General features: G+C 34.0%; 1 long non-coding RNA gene across 1 annotated transcript; it reads left to right on the forward strand.

Moving 5' to 3' along the window:
* The first annotated feature begins 5,749 nt into the window (after window positions 1–5,749).
* LOC128168837 (uncharacterized) lies at window positions 5,750–11,924 on the forward strand. The gene is made up of 2 exons (XR_008241462.1): window positions 5,750–6,063; window positions 10,577–11,924. It is a non-coding gene; the product is annotated as an uncharacterized LOC128168837 (long non-coding RNA).
* Window positions 11,925–17,181: the final 5,257 nt, after the last annotated feature.

Genomic DNA, 17,181 nt, shown 5'->3' on the forward strand with positions numbered 1-17,181 from the left:
TGTGCTTTGTATCTCTAAATTTTGTGATGTAGGTCCCTTTGATTTTTATCATTCATCCAAATAAGAATTTCAGATAAAATACTGTTTTGAAAAAAAATAAGGCTATGGGGTCACCCCCTCCCCTTCATCTTCCCCGTTTTATGCATACATAATTTATACATATGCATAAAGACGTATCACACCATTTGTTTATTGTTTACAAATTATGCATAAGGTGGACAACCAATCTGTCGCGGTACATACTTTTTTACAAAGGGGGGGGGGGGGGGGTACAGTCCCTGAAACGTTCTACTTTCCCACTTGAACGGTGAGCGCACTCTGAGCGTACGGTGAGCGCACTCTGATCGAACAGTAAGCGCACGCTGAACGGAATTTGGTGAACGCTAATGAACGATGAGCGAACGCAGAGCGCAAAGTGAACGGTGAAGTGCCTCGGAGATTATCTTTACATTGTATTTCGTCGGTAATCAGGACAAAATAGCTGATTAACTAAATGTACAGTGCTGCTATCGTGAATATTGACAAAACATGGCTATCCTATCCAATAATCTGCAAAAGAGATTTATTCTATTCCATCTTATACCATACCATTCATACTTAGGAATAACATTTAAATTAAACCAAATTTAAGACTATATTGATTTTATCAACGAATAATCCAGTAATGTACTAACTGTCTAATTGTGGTAATTTATCGCTGTATGAAGTCATACAAAACAACCAAAGACGGACCTGCTTAAGGATGTGTATTTTAGATTCTGCAGATTAAAGTCTTATTTAAAGTGATGTTTTGTGTGTAATATACATGTAAGTTTTCTTCCACCTTTACGCACGGGTTCTTTTCTCATTTTGCTGTGTCCCGCAAAGACCGATTCTTTCATTTTGGAGTTCCGAATGAAAACTGACTGAACGATAAGTGAACGCTGAACGAACGGTGAACGCTTTGTGAACGCATGATGAGCGCACGGTGTTAGCTTTGTGAACGATGAGCGCGAACGAAGCGGAGCGAAGAGCACAAGTGAACCCACAGTGAGCGCACTATGAGCGCACGGTGAGCGCTCGAAAAAATAAAAAGTAGAACGTTTCAGGGTCTGTAAAAAAGGACATTTTTTTTTATCTTATCTATATGTACATGTCGGCAAAAGGTGGGTGGGGGTTCCGTTTTTTTTACTTTACTATGTGATTTTATTCAGAATAAATTCATTCTCCCAGATCCACGCATGACTTGTGTTACATACATTGAGTACACAATCCGTTTTTTAAAATTTAAGATTACCCGTCTAATATTTACAAGTAGATCTAAGTGAGCTTTTTGCAATTTCCATTTTATTAAAAAAAACTAATGTGCAGCAAATTATATCTCATTGAAAATAGCATTTATAGATCCAAATAATCTTATGGTGTGAGAAAACAATACACGCAATTTAAATTTGATGATAACTTGATAAGTATTATGACATGTATTCATATATACATGTATATGCATGCACACACCATTGTCTACATTTACCTGGGTAAGAAATGCAAGAAACAAGTATGATTTTAAAATATCAGATTCACGTGAAGAATTTGAAGTTTCCAATATGCAGAGACCATTCCTATTTTTCTGCTTTGAAAACCCCTGTCCCCTCCCATCCTCACGCTAGAGTTACATGAGTTCGATTTTGTACCATTACCTTTTAGGATGTTTGAATTTGATTCTAAGTAAGTTGACCATGGCTCACTGATATTTGAAATTGGCGATGATAAAAATATATACGGCACGCATTTTACTAAACGTATATAAACGGTGTGAATGTAATGGATGATCAAAAACCAAGCTAAACAAGTAAATAAAACCATTTCATTTTATCAAGGTCTTGGACTTTCAGTAGGACAAAACTATCTATTTCTTGCGTTTAAACAAGTTAAATCAAAGTACTGAAGTACTGACGGGAGTTGATTTTATCGATTATTATTAATTTTTAAATCAACGGTATGTTATTTTGCATGGTAAGTAGTTTCTAATCTGTATTTGAATTTTTAAAATATGAATTCTCGAACTTTTCCGACAAGAATCATGTATCGAAATATTTCTAAAAATCGTACACGTCTGGATCCAATTAATATTAAATATTTATTAGATAATATTATGAATATTAGATATTGATAATTATATAAATTAAATATTGTCTCGTTCAAACAGACGCTCGGCTGTCTCCGTTACTCTCCGACTACCAAGAGAGACTCTCTGTCGGAAATACGGATACAGCCGGTTGAACGAGACTAAATTGAACTCTGGCGTAGGAATACATTCGACTACAAAAATATCAAAATTGTTTGTATTATATAAAATCAGACTATTTTCAAGGTATTTATTAATATGTTTCCTTGAACTTGAATATTAATGGTTCAGCATACAGTACACCGAATTTTCTGTTATTTTCAAGGTCTAAGTCTTGTCAGCGGTGATGATTTGTGCTTAGGTCCAAACACTGTTTCACTTTCGGTTTGCCAGATCTAGAGTAACTACATAGGATAGTTGATTAAAATCAACTCCCAAAAATGACACTGGTTTCAAGCAAAATACACACCGATTGCGTAGTCTTAGCTGAAAAGCCAGACAAATCTTGGCGATTTCAAAGAGCCCTTCAATGAAATAAACAGGCCTACGTCACATTATCGTTTGACACAACTACCCAAAGTCCAAGCTGTTATTAAAATGATTCTAATCGTCATTGGTGAATAAAATAACACATAAGAAGTCTTTGAAAATAAAATTTCTTAATATTCACTTAATAGCAAATTCTGTCAATCTAAGAATAATTAATTTAGTATACATAAGACAGCTTCGGTTTACTTCTTATGATTCGTCTTAGAGTGGTCATAAGATATGTTTCAAGACATATCCTACATCTAGGCCATGTCGCAAGATAGGTTTTAAGATACTTCCATGAAAATGGCCAGTGTTGGTATTTTTTGGGCTATTGGCAAAATGTCTTAATAAGTATAGATAAATGATCAGCACGTCATACAGTAATTAACTAGCAGCGAAATTAACAAAATTATGTGAACTCTCTCTCTCTCTCTGTCTCTCTCTCTCTCAATATTCAGGCTCGAATGCAGAATTTGTTTTGTTTTAAAAAGGTAAATACACATGTACATGTATGTGAAAAATGTGCACGTATATAGAACTAAACATTTTGGGTGGCAACGGTAGGAAAATGCGTTGTATATCATCCTTGTATATTCCTATATTCTCGAGGAAGGGGGGGGGGGGTTCTAATATAATACTACATACTGTTCATGTATGTAATCCTTATATCTCTGCAAGCTCGGATGAATTGGGAGGGGGAAGGGGACATACCACTATAACACCACTCTATATCAACCTATAAGACTATCTTTTGGGGGCAGACTACACTTTTAAATGCAATGTATTCTGTCTTATAAACTTATCAGTTGCATATTTCTTATTAAACATGAGGTGGGTCAGTCATGTTTTGTCCGCCGTCACATTATGTTCGTCGTTACAAAATGCCCGCCTTTTTTCTAAAAAACAAATCGATGCGTTATGTCCACCGGCAGACATACATGTAACCCTGAAAAATACAGTGGCGGCGGACAGAATGTTCATGTATGCGAATTTTTATTAAAAGCATCAGAGACAATTCTGTTTTTCGCGCGGGAAACGGAGATTATGTATCCGTTTAATACACATCTTAAATAAACATCAACTTCATTAAATGAATAAAAATTTATCCAATGATTTATTCTCAAATTTGATATTTTACTTATCGCAGCGTGAAGAAACTGTTGGATTTGATGCGACAGATAATAAATAAAAAGGAAACAAGTACATCATTCATGTACATATACATGTATGAGAAGTTGTCCTGAGAATACACAAATATTCAGCAGCACATGGACCTTCATGTAAGATGCGTCTTACCCGCCTGTCGAAAGTTTCTTATCTATAAGATATATAGCTTCATTAACATTCCTGTGGGTGCTCTTTCTGTTCATCTCAATCGTATTTTTGTAAGGTACATACTTTTTTCCGTAAAGACTTTTTTATAATTGCTTCTAATTTTTGACAATTACATTCATTGTATTCAACTAAAAAGATATATATTTATATTCATTGAGTTATAAGTTACTTTCCAGGAGCATGTTTCATTAGAACATCAATCATTGCAACGTATAAATTACGTAAAATTCAGCAATATCTGAGAATTTCAAAATAATTCCGTGCTAGAAGCTCAGCAAAGAGGGAGGTCTTTGATCAAATAATTACAAACACTTGTAAGATCACTTTCTTGGTCGGCACAGCGGGAGGCTACATTCTGTTGAATTCGCCGGGTCTTCACACCAGCGGGAGGATAAACATTGCTGACCTTGTGCAGGACAAGCGGAACCGCGTTTTGTGTCTCCTTATCACGATTCAAAATATCCTCTATATCCTAGCGACCTTATCTTGTGTGTTTTCAATTTGAAATATATTATATGACCTAAATCCACATTAAAGTTTTTTTAAATGATATTTGAAGAAAGTGCTAAGAATACTAAGTATACATGACATGTATATTTTGGTTATATACATGCTTATGTTTTCTTAAGTGGCATCTTTCAGCAATGTGATATGAATGTCTCAACAAAAAGCAGTGGAACGCTTAAATATTGCTAACTGATTAATTCAAATAAATACCAAAAAAATGTTGATTTAAACAATGCCCTTCTAAACATGTCTCTTTGTTATGATATTTTGTATTCAAAATAGATGAACAATCCGATTGATATGAAAGAACCCATTCCAGTTACCAGACACTTAATTCATGATAAGCTTTCAAAGCAACTTATGTACGCTATGATGACTTTGTTCCCCAAACTCTTCATCATCAAACAATACACCCCATCCTCAGTTTTTTTTCTTTTTGATGCATTCACCTCTTTCTATTTCACAAGTTTTCATTTGGACGGTAACGAAATGTATTTTAACAAAACGAAAACTATCCTAAAAATCAGGCCCGCCTGTGAAGCGGAGAAATCGAACTTTATCCGATGAAATTCTCCGCTTCAAATTCAGCACTCGGTGTCGTAATCGGGGCGGCCGAACATTAGACAGAGTCTGTATGTAGGTCATGGTAATAGTTAACCCTCCCCAGAGAGAGAGAGAGAGAGAGAGAGAGAGAGAGAGAGAGAGAGAGAGAGAGAGAGAGAGAGAGAGAGAGAGAGAGAGAGAGAGAGAGAGAGAGAGAGAGAGAATTCTTCACTGCTCTCGGATGTCGTAAAATTCCCACATTGACTCATGTCAAAGTCAGCAAGATCGGAGAGAGAGCTGAAGAAAGAAAAAGGTTCATAGATACTTTGCACAGAGAGAGAGAGAGAGAGAGAGAGAGAGAGAGATAGAGAGAGAGAGAGAGAGAGAGAGAGAGAGAGAGAGAGTACTGATCATATAAAATTTTCTGTTTATTCTAGGAGTAGAGTGTATATAAAAATATATGACAATTGTTTGTATCGATTTAATCTTAGATTAGGATTGACAAATTTACCTTTAAGGTTACATGTACTTTATGAATATATGTATTATGGACTAACGTGGTTGAAAAAAGTGGGTCGGAAAACTTGTGAAACAGGAACAAAGTAATCGCATAATTGAAAAACATTGCGCTTAATTTTAGCACTTTTCAACAAATAAATACAGCTAAATGTACCTAGATGTAGTATTTTATTTATTTTGAATTTGAAATGGACGGTAGTCAACAAATAACGGTAACGGTTGCATAAAGACTTCCTGCTGTGCCTTTCCTCTGAAACATTATACCATCAACCAATGGAAGGCTGAGTGAATGGGGCATGCACAGAACAGTTTACAGTACGAATGATCAACATTCTAAAATAGGACATACGGATTAACAACAACGGAATTTTGAATTATCACGATATATAATAATCCATCTGTTTGAATAATGACCGAAATATTGGATATTGTGTGTGAAAGAGAAGAAAAGAATTATATGGATGCCAATGGTTGGATAAATGAAGAAAGAAATAAAGACAACAAATGAAGTCGGCCTAGTTATGGTAAGTCATACATTATACATCAACATGAATACTCGGATTTATTGTGAATATGTTACTTAACCGTGTTCACAATTTGCTGCAGAAAAAATGAGCAAAGTTATGACGATTGCTAAAGTTATGGATGTAAACATTACAAATGCAACATATATATCAGCATCATTGACCTGGCCTTTCCTTTTTTCTGTTTTCAAGCATAACTTGGCATACTAATACCTTGTACATGTAACTAAGGCACGCAACATCGGGCGTGGGATGGGGTAAGGGTGAGGGGGCAGCACCCCCCCCCCCCGCTTTTTTTGCGCAGTAAACATTTTTAAAAAAAATCTACATATAAAGAGGAAAATTAAAATGGAGCCCCCCCCCCCCCCCGCTTTTTTTGGAGAATGTAAAAAATTGAATTGAAGTTGATGTTATATGAAGTTACAAATAGATATGCAATATTCGGACCCCCCCCCCCCCCCCTCCTTCCCACGGATTAGGATTTTTATGATTTTGAAAGTTCCTTTTTTTCGCTTGTCAAATTTTTTTGGATGAGTTTGCCCCCACACACTTTCTAAAACGATGCCACGTGCCTGTAACTGCTGTCATAATGGTTTTTAAATATTCAGTGTTTTTGGTTTAATTTGTTTTTAATGTAAGTCTTTAAAGCTGCTTGGCCCGATTTTATATCAAATTTTATGCACGCTTTTAAACGATGGCTATGCTTAGTATATGTATTATAATAGACATTGCAGTAGTTTTACCCGTCATTTATGCCAAATTTCAATGAAGAAAAATACGTACAAAATTTGCTAACAAAACAAACGACATTAAAAGGTACCGCGTTATTTCGCCTCATGTTAAATTTCACCCCTGACGACGAGACGGGTATGGTTGTATTATGACTTTGACATCGCTTTAAATAAAGGTCGAAATGATCAGACAAATTACAAATAAACATGTGTACGTTTTGTTCGCTAATATCCCCAAAGTCTGCTTTCTTTACAATCGATGCATAGCATGCGGGATGAATAACCCCAATCATTTGGGGGACGAAACCAAGCAGTTTCCTTTTCTAAACATTCCCGTGATGCATTTTGGTTTGTTTTTTCATTTGCCCAAAGAGAAATTATTTACTTTGAATATTTCTAACTTCGAAAGGAGACTGATTCTGCTGGTGCAAATAGGAGAAAGTCCATAACTTTCTAAGATAAATGATTTGTATGGGAAAAAAATTGATACTGTAATTACAAAAAAATCGGACCAAGCAGCTTTAATATGCGCGAAATAAATACTAGACCTATAGATGACAAAATAATGTCTCAAAACCATCTTTTTTCAAAGAGAAAAGAACGAGAAGGTGCAAATTCTTCAGTGACTGTGTAAAGGAAGGTGCACTAATCTATTCCTTCGCCTGACGTAATTAATGGGTTGGGTTAGATATTTATGATATCAAAAAATAGATTCAGCGATATACTTTTTTGATATATACCATTCTTACCTGGCTACCTAATTTCTTCAAACATAATTGAATAATTTCAGCATCTGGATGTCACTTGCGGGATCTAACACGTTATCAAAAAGGAGATAAGAGTTTTAATGAATATGAAGTTTAATTCTAAAAATAAGATTTATGTACAATTTAAATTAAATCAGCATATGCAAAGAGGTGACCAATGAAATAGATTTCATTGAAAGCAATTGTTAATCACGAGTGTAAGTAGACATAGCTACATGTATTTTTTCTATAGTTTCAGTGCAGTAAAATTGAAATATAAAATGCCTAAAAACATTTTCTCATTTACTATACTTTGAAACAAAAATAATCAGGAAAATGATGGGAAAATACTAAAGGAGACAGGAATCATTCAAACTAAATCATTATATTTTAACCACTATTTTCGCTTAACCAATATAACTTACATGTAAGTGAAGTATTGTAGTTTGTTAACACGTATAAATGAAGACACTTGATCAACACATGAATTAAGCTTACTTTTTTCAGATGTCAGTTGACGGTTTTTCGAGATATTACGAGGCTTTTAAGCAAAAACTTGTCTGGAGATATCGAGGGTACTAGTCAAATCCACAGACCTTGTGAAAGTAAGATTAATCAGTTCAAAAACTAGCTTTAGCTATTAAGACACGTAGATTGCAACGTTTTAGCACGTAAACAACTATAACTAGTATAACTAATAGAGAGGACCCAGAGACGACAAAATCATTCAAAGACAACAATAAATAAGTAGGATTTTGCATGAATTGCATCGTGTTGCTATATTTATACTCTCTCCCGAGTTTTTACTTCCACCACTTTTCGCTTGATATTTCGATAAGCATAAATACCTCTGATTCCAAACTACGTTCATCCACAAATATAAATAATGTCCAGATTCTTTGTTTTGAAACGCCCCCTTTACCGCTTCAAATTTCAATACACATCCCAAATTAGAAAGTCTACTGCATCAACAAGCCCGGATGATAACGCTTAAAAATTGTGCGAGGTATCCCGAGTACTTCCGAATGGAGGAAAGATGTAAACATTTCCCATTATAAATCTCCGTAAGAAATTTGTTTTCGTTCCTGTGAACTTTTATGAGTGAAAAATGATAATTTGTCAATTAAGATATCTTGGATATTTTTCCTTTTATCGATTTCAACAGCATTTCTTTCACAGATATGTGTTGTTGTTTTTTTTAAATCATCAAAAAGTGATGGATGCAATAACTTGGGACAGACTATAGACCAATATTTTGATACAATCTTTGCATTTTCTACCCATTTCACGTTCAACAAAAACCAACTTACCGTTATAATTCGGAAAATGTGCAAAATTGATCGATGGAATTTTCATTTTCCGTGTGCGCCTAGATTCCTGCCGAATGTATATCTTAAGCGCCCACTTTCTTTAACAGATTTAAAATCAACATACGCGCAAATATGATTTTGTTTTGTCACCTGATACACTCAGTAGGCCAATATGGTCATACACTATTAATATACACGTAAAATGGTTGAAACTCTTCTTTTTTATCTCTACTGAAACTGAAAGAATTTTAAGAAAGACTGTAAAGTCGAAAATTATTAATTCAACAACAACAGGGTAGGGTTTCTTATCACAGGGTGTGGCCAGAATCCGCGTTTTCGGGTTATGTAAATTTTTCTGCAATTTTCGCTACCTTCATATTACTTGTATGAATCATCAAATAAAGCATACCCTCGTTTATGTTTACATCTTTCTTTTAACAAATTGATAAAATGATTGTTAAAAATTATCTAAATTACAATGCATATAAATCAGCAAGATGTATATGTCCATGATTATTTCGTGCAGTTTGTGATTTTTTATAGATCACTGTAGGTCTACATAGCTATAAATTGCATTAAAGGATGACTGCACTTAGCGGCAGGATTTGGGCCCTTTTTGGTCGCTTCTCCTGCGTTTATTTCAATTTTTAAGAAGTCTAGTCAATTTCCAACATGAATTCTGATTTTAGACATTAAGCTCTAACTATGTTTTTTCCTTACAACTTTTGAAAAAAAGAGATTTTTTGCTTATCTGCCCTTGATCAAACATAGATCACTCTTTCACCATAATCCTATCTATTCTATAAACATGATAAAGTACAAGTATACTATTTGATATGGTTTTAACAATTAGACTACACCCATGTAAGTACAGATTACTTTAAAGGGACTTAGAGACGATTTCAGATGAAAGTTTTATTGCATGTATAAATTATTTTTGTTGTCTACTTTAAACGATTTACCCAGATTTGAACGTTAGAAGTCACGTTACAAGCGAGATATAGAGGAAAGAAATCGTTGTTATGTAAACAAAGCTCAAGTCTTATATTTGCTTACAAATAATGTAATTTTTGTAAAGTAAAAAAATTACATTTTCTTTGACAAAATAACCTGTGGAAACAAGATAAACTCATTCAATGTGCTCATAAATAATTTTATCAACAACAAAAATAACATTAGATTGAAGCTTATATCAATATAACACACATGTAAACAATAACAAGGCTCGAGTTTTGTTTACAAATTTTTATTTTTATTTTTCATTTAATCCGGTATTATTGCTCTCCGGCCCCTGGATAATTGAGGGGTTGTTTAGTTAAAACATGTATTCTAAAGCCATCTTCATGAAACAATACATATGAAAAACTATCTTGGCAGCAATCAAATTAGGAAATATCATTTACTATCATGAGAGACTTGTACTTTTTCAACATTTATTGACAACATATATATTGATAATTGCGTCATTATTTAGATACTAAACTGAAACTGAGTACTTGGTTTTCTTTTTGCAACTTTGTTCGTGATATCAACTTTATATTGATTATTCTAAACTTCAACGCATGACCTCAACATGGACTTAATGTGACAATATCTTCTTTCATTTACTCTGTACTTGAACAGACAAAATCAAGTAAAATCATCTTTGTGAAAGTTTATCATATCAAAAAAAGTTGATGATTTCTTTTCATTTTCACAATTATCCAGTTTTGCACTTCTTTTACAGATCGCTGTGTTGGTTTACACATAAAATCCCTGTGGCACCACCTCCATCTAGAAGCCTGAGGAGGATAGACAAATTATGCGTCTGTCGATAATTCGTAAACTCTTTAAAATATGACCAGAGAGTAGTGTCGGTGATTTTCTACGAGAATAATCAACAAAATTATTGAAATGATAATAGTGACGGTGACTAGTTTATTTACAACACATACCATCGGTGGAAATCCATATAAGTTGCTCCTAGGAGTTAATGATGATAATTTTTGCTTTTATCATTTATAATATCATTCTGTTCTGCTTTTGGGGGATTTTATTTTTTGTGTGTGTGCATGCACCAGGTTTGTAATCTATTTTGGTCAACAAGTCTTCGTAGATCCACAAAGTATATGTAAATTTAAAGTGAAAGTGCTTGTTTTTAGTGAGTCTAACAAGGTAAATTTATTCCACTAGTCTATATCAGCGAAAACGAAAAATACGTTAATGTGATCTTTCTGGTGGATTCACCAACTTTCTTGTCTTGTATAAAAGCTAAAATTTTCCTGTTTGTTGGTTGCCCAACCAATGCTATATTTAACACAGCGATTTATAAACCTTTTAAAATTCTTGGTGAGTCCACCAATTTGGAACTTTAGTTTCATTTCACATTTCGCACAATTTTATATTGGTGGATCCACCAAGTATTGAAATAGTAACAGCATTTTTCATTTTGGACAAGTTCTTAAAATTTGTTCAGTGTAGTAGTTATTGATATATTGATATATTAGAAAATTTAACCTCTTTGACTATTGGTGGAACCACCAAACATTGTTTGCAGAATTGTTGATTTGTAGGCATTCGAAAGGGTTTCGTTTTTGTCATCTGTTCTATTATTGCTTTGTTGGTGGGTTCACCAATTCTTTGAATGAAATACAAATGCATTGTACAAAAGTTTCACACTTGATTTTTGGTGGATCCACCAGGGTCCTCTGTGCATGAAATATTTTATGCTATTCAAAATAATAGAATCGCCAATATCTTAGTATTGGTGGACCCACCAAGTTTATTCGTAAGTGGGATATTTGATGAATAAAATTGGTGGAACCACCAGGGTCCTCTGTGAGTGAGATATTTTATGCTGTTCAAAATAATAGAATCGCCAATTTATTATTATTGGTAGACCCACCAAGTTTATTCGTAAGTGAAATAATCGATGAATGAAATTGGTGGAATCACCAATATTTTGACTGTAATCGTGGAATATGAAGGTTTAAAGATACTGTAAAATGTGCTTTTGTGTAAAAAAGATGGTGGGTTCACCAATTTATGTTGTATTCAACGACCAAAATGAATAAAATTCATGTTCATTTCTGTTATTGCATTGCGTTCATTTTTCATTTTGCACTGAAAAAAAGAGGACACGAATAGAAAATCCTCTTTCTTAATAGAAACAGTTATAATTAAACCCGCTATTTTCCGAGTGATTTAATCTAGGGCTGAAATATTCGCGGCGATCGGCTTGGGTGTTCGGTAATGAATATAATTTTAACAATACAGAAAATTTATTGATCATTAAAGCTCATAATTTTAGTTGAAAAAAAATAACTGGTCATTTTTATACATTCTATAAATGATGCAGCGATGATTAACAACTCGGCAATTGTTACTAAAAAGAAATTTCACGTAAATCTTTATTTGTACGTGTTCTCTGTCAAATTCTGCCATTATCAGTTTGTTCGTAAATATCGTTTAAAGCGATCATACGTTTATCATGAACATCGTTTATCCTATCATATCGTGCGTGTATACTGTTCTATCGTGCGTTAATGCAATCCTATCTTGCGTAAATCCTATCCTGTCGTTTATTTTGTAAACAAATAACGTTGGGGGTACTGTAAGAATGATTTGTCTAATTCAATACATGGTTTTAAGAAAATAAAGATGCACCAATTTAACCGAAGTTAAGTTTCATGACAGTAGGAATAACACTCTTTTGGCCCTCGATCATAATAATGAAATGGATGTTAACCATGTTTTGGAGAAAATAGAACAAAACAAGCAAATTTTCACGAGTCTAGCGGATCTGATATTGACTGGGGATCTGGCAGATGACTGGTCAAGTCCTTATGCAATTATGACTTTTGCTATGACCACTGTATGTCCTTTGTTATTGATTTATAATTGTTATATCTATTTTGTAAAGCAGATCAAGTAAAGCATGGAATTGGGGACCTACAAATGCCCTACCTTTTTGTATTATTTCAGACAAATAAAGAAATGTCAATTTCCTTCAGATGATTGTAAATACAATACTTGAAAAAAATTGTTTACGTTGCATGGAGAGTTATAAATGTTTCAATAAATAATATTTTACTTTCTTGTCATTATTCTTTCATTTTATTCAATGGGAAGCTACCTTGATGTGAAAATTATGAAGTGTGAAAATTAACCTAACCTACACACTAATTGTTGTTATTGTACACACGCAGCTCCTCTATTTAAATGGCTCGACGATTAAATAGACGGAGTAAACAAAACAAAACCGTGAAACGCACGTGTAATTATTTACGGGCTTATCAGGCTCACTGTAAAAAATCTACGGCCATAGGAGACAAGCTCGTGTTAAACCTATCACGACACACGCTATCCAAAGACGAGCTCTCACTTTTGAGCAAAGGCTTAAAATTCATTCCTACGCCAAAAAATAACAACGCTAAGCGTTTACTTCTCAAAGACTTTGACGAATTTGCAAGAAAACTCAGATGCAAATTCCACTTTGATACCGGGGACAACCTTTAAAACAAAGTCTGGGTTTATGCCGCCTTTGGCTTGCCGAGAACTCGAGGATTACATAGATAAAACAAAACTTGAACTTTCCTCAATGGAAATTGTAAACACGAGATCGAATATCTCTAAATCTGAGAGAGCGGCTATTTTATCGCTTAAAAATAACAACGACATCGTTATAAAAAAAGCAGATAAAAGTAATACCATTGTCATTATGAACAGAGATCATTATGTCTCAGAAGCACATCGACAACTGATATCCAAACACTATATGCAAGTACCTGAACCGAACATGCTCAAGCTGCATAATGATATTCAAAATATACTTTCGGAAATGCATATAAATGGGTCACTAGACAAAGAAACTTACAAGTTTCTGAATGACAATAAACCGTCATTAAAATGTGGTCATCTTTATCTTCTACCAAAAACCCACAAAATTCCTGAACACATTTACAACGCTTTAATGAACGGTCATTGCAGCATCAGAAAATTACCACCTGGTAGACCAATTATCGCGCAGTGCAACACGCCAACAAGGAAAATAGGACAGTACTGCGATCACTTTCTCGTCCCTATCGTACAAAAACAATCAACGTATATTAAAGATACTGCGGACTTTATCAACAAAATTGAAAGCCTCACGCCGCCACCTAACGCATTATTAATTACTTATGACGTGACAAGCATGTACACAAACATGGAATTCAATGAACTTCTTTCATCGGTGCACGAGGCTTACACGCAGGCTAATAAAATTAAATCAGACATTCCTTATCCCACACCCAAGGAGCTAACGCTATTATTGAAATGCGTTTTAGAAAACAATTACTTTGAATTTGACGGAAAATTCTACAAGCAAATCATTGGAGCAAGCATGGGTGCAATTCCAAGTCCAGAAATTTGTGACATTCGAATGTATCAAATCACACAGCATATTGTTACACAATTTCGTCATGCAAACAAAATTTTGTTCCATGGAAGATATCGGGATGACGGCTTTATTATATTCAATGGCACCACAGAGGAAATAGAGGATTTTTTTCAAATTGGCAATCATTGTCACAAGCATCTTCAATTTACGTTTGAAGTCTCACCATCTTCTGTGAATTTTCTTGATACTACAGTTTACAAAGGCCCCAGATTTCAAACCTTTAACAAGCTTGACATCAAGTCATTTATCAAACCTACAAACAACTTTCAATATCTACACAGACAGAGCGCTCATAGCCCATCTGTGTTTAAAAGTTTCATTAAAGGAGAATGCATTAGACATGCACGAAATACTACCAACCCTACAATTTTGAATGCTACACTCAATGATTTTAAGGCGCATCTGTCAAAGCGGGGCTACTCTCCCCAAGAAATCGACCCAATTATCAAAGAAACAACAAACACAAATCGAACAAAACTCATCCTCAATAAGACTCCAAAGCAAGCACTACGTAACCCTACGGTATTGGTTACTAAATTCAATCCTTGCCTTAAAGGACTCAAAAAGCGAATTTTAAAGTATTGGGATATTGTACTTAGGAATTCTGAATGCAAATCTTCTTTTGATGCTCGACCTATTATAACTTTCAGCAAGCACAAAAACATTAGCGACGAGATAATCAGGTCTTACTTAAAATAAACATCAGCTATTCTTGCAGACCCCTGATGAGGCTCATAACTGCCGAAACACTCTACAACTATTAGTACTTGCATATTTTAAATTGCAATTTGCTTTTTTGCAAAACATTACACTATCTTTGTGGTTTGGAGTGTCGGGTCCTAATAAATCCCTTACAAGTCTGGTTGATTGATGTCGCTAATTTTCACAGAAAGTTCATTGCTTTATTATCATATACGATTACAAAGCAACATACACAAATGGCCACTAAAAGGATTTGTGGAGAACCCAGAGACAGCTCCCTGTGAGTGGGTATAATTTGAAAGTTTTCCCTGGATTCTCTGATAATAAAACGGTTAATTAGGGGCAATAACCAATATAAAAAAAGCTTCCATAGGTATTAAACAGTCACTGTCAGTAATTGATGATAATTGTCTCTAAAATTTCCAGTGATTATATATAGTTAAATCTAGAGGAATTTGAGCACCTCTATTCTAATTACAGTATCAATTAAATTTGAAATTAGTCTAAGTGGTCAATTATCATTCTACTGAGTTAAAAGCACCTGCGGTGAAAGGCACTAAGTAGGAGTTATAATTAAATTTCAAGTCAATCTCGTTTTTTTTTCTACCTTAAATGAAAAGCAACAGCTATGTTGGTACAGACCCTGAAACGTACTACTACACCACACGCTCGCTGCACGCTCGCTACATGCTCGCTAAACGGTTCACACGAAACGCTGAACGGTTTACACGAAACGCTGCACGCTTTGCCCGAAACGCTAAACGATTTACACGAAACGCTGAACGGTTTACACGAAACGATTCTCGCACGAAACGATTTGCTCGCTTATCACACGCTTTGGACACGCTTTTATTCTGATCGATTCGGGTCCTCTCGGATTTTCACCCTGTTTCTGTTAGTAAGAATTAATTCTAAGAAAACACGAATTAATAGAAATACTGATATTAAAAACATATATGTACATAAGTATTGAATCGATTAATTCAAATAATTTGGTACTTATATTAAAATCAAAAAATATCTATGATTCTTATTAGTGCCGTAAATAATAAAAATTCCAAAGAAAAAAAGTAACACAATATTCAATACCAAAAATAAAATCCGCTTGATTCAAAGTGAAATCGGTTTTTTATTATTCGGCGGGATTTATTTTTTCTTTTCACATTAATATTTTTATTGGTTTCAGAGAATACGATGTAAGAATACTAACAGTAAATAAACCCGTAATTATTTACATTGATAATTTTGAAAGTTATGTAAAATAAAATTAGTCACATAAGTTAGAAAATGCTATAAAACAACCGATTAATTTTTTTCTTATGTCGAATCATTCGCGTAAATAAATGTTCCGTACATAATATCACAGAAAAAAATCAATCGATTAAACAATAAAGAAAGATGTCATTACTATTTCGGATTTCGGAAAGAACAAAAAATAATAAAAAGGATTTAAATTTTTGTCTCAATATTCGTATACATAACCGGCGCCCCGCATAACGGCGTAAAATATTTCTATCATAATCTATTTGAATTAAGTACCATGCAAGCCAAATAGATTCCCATAATAATTAATTGCATGTTTACATTTTAGGAAAATTTCAGTGTGTTAATTACTTGTTGTTTTCCGTAATCAGTGTTAAAATAATTAAAATTATAATAACTTGTAGAAATATTTTTAATCGGGATTCAGAAGAATTTACTCCCCCCATTTCATAGAAATGAACAGTATATTTTTTTTCTATGTTTACATTTAATTTTGTTCAAATTAATGTTAAATAATCTATCATTGAAATTGTGTGCATCATCAAATACTGATTACGACTACCTTGAAGTCATTAAATTTCTATTGGCTATTGACAAAAAAAGAGACGCGTGACTATCCAATGAAAAAGAATACACAGAGTTTGATTGACAGGTTCAGCCAGGTGCAGGTCTTACCCGATGTCGGAGGTTATGTGTACTGGTTGTACACAGCCAAATAGTCTCATGAACTAGTCTTCTTTCAATACGCGTACTTTTCTTTTGTTTGTTAAAAATTAATTCAATTTTGTAAAAAGATAATTAAGTATATCATTTATAGATTTTTTAACGAGAATATCTCAAAGGAGTTTTGCCAATCACAAACAGTTTAAAGTAATGGTTAACACGAGCGCTATTTTGAAACAATTAAATTGTCAGAGAGTTCCGAATGAAATCTGATGAACGTTTCA

The sequence above is a fragment of the Crassostrea angulata genome, unplaced genomic scaffold (genome assembly GCF_025612915.1).
Source record: "Crassostrea angulata isolate pt1a10 unplaced genomic scaffold, ASM2561291v2 HiC_scaffold_57, whole genome shotgun sequence".
Lineage (NCBI taxonomy): Eukaryota > Metazoa > Mollusca > Bivalvia > Ostreida > Ostreidae > Magallana > Magallana angulata.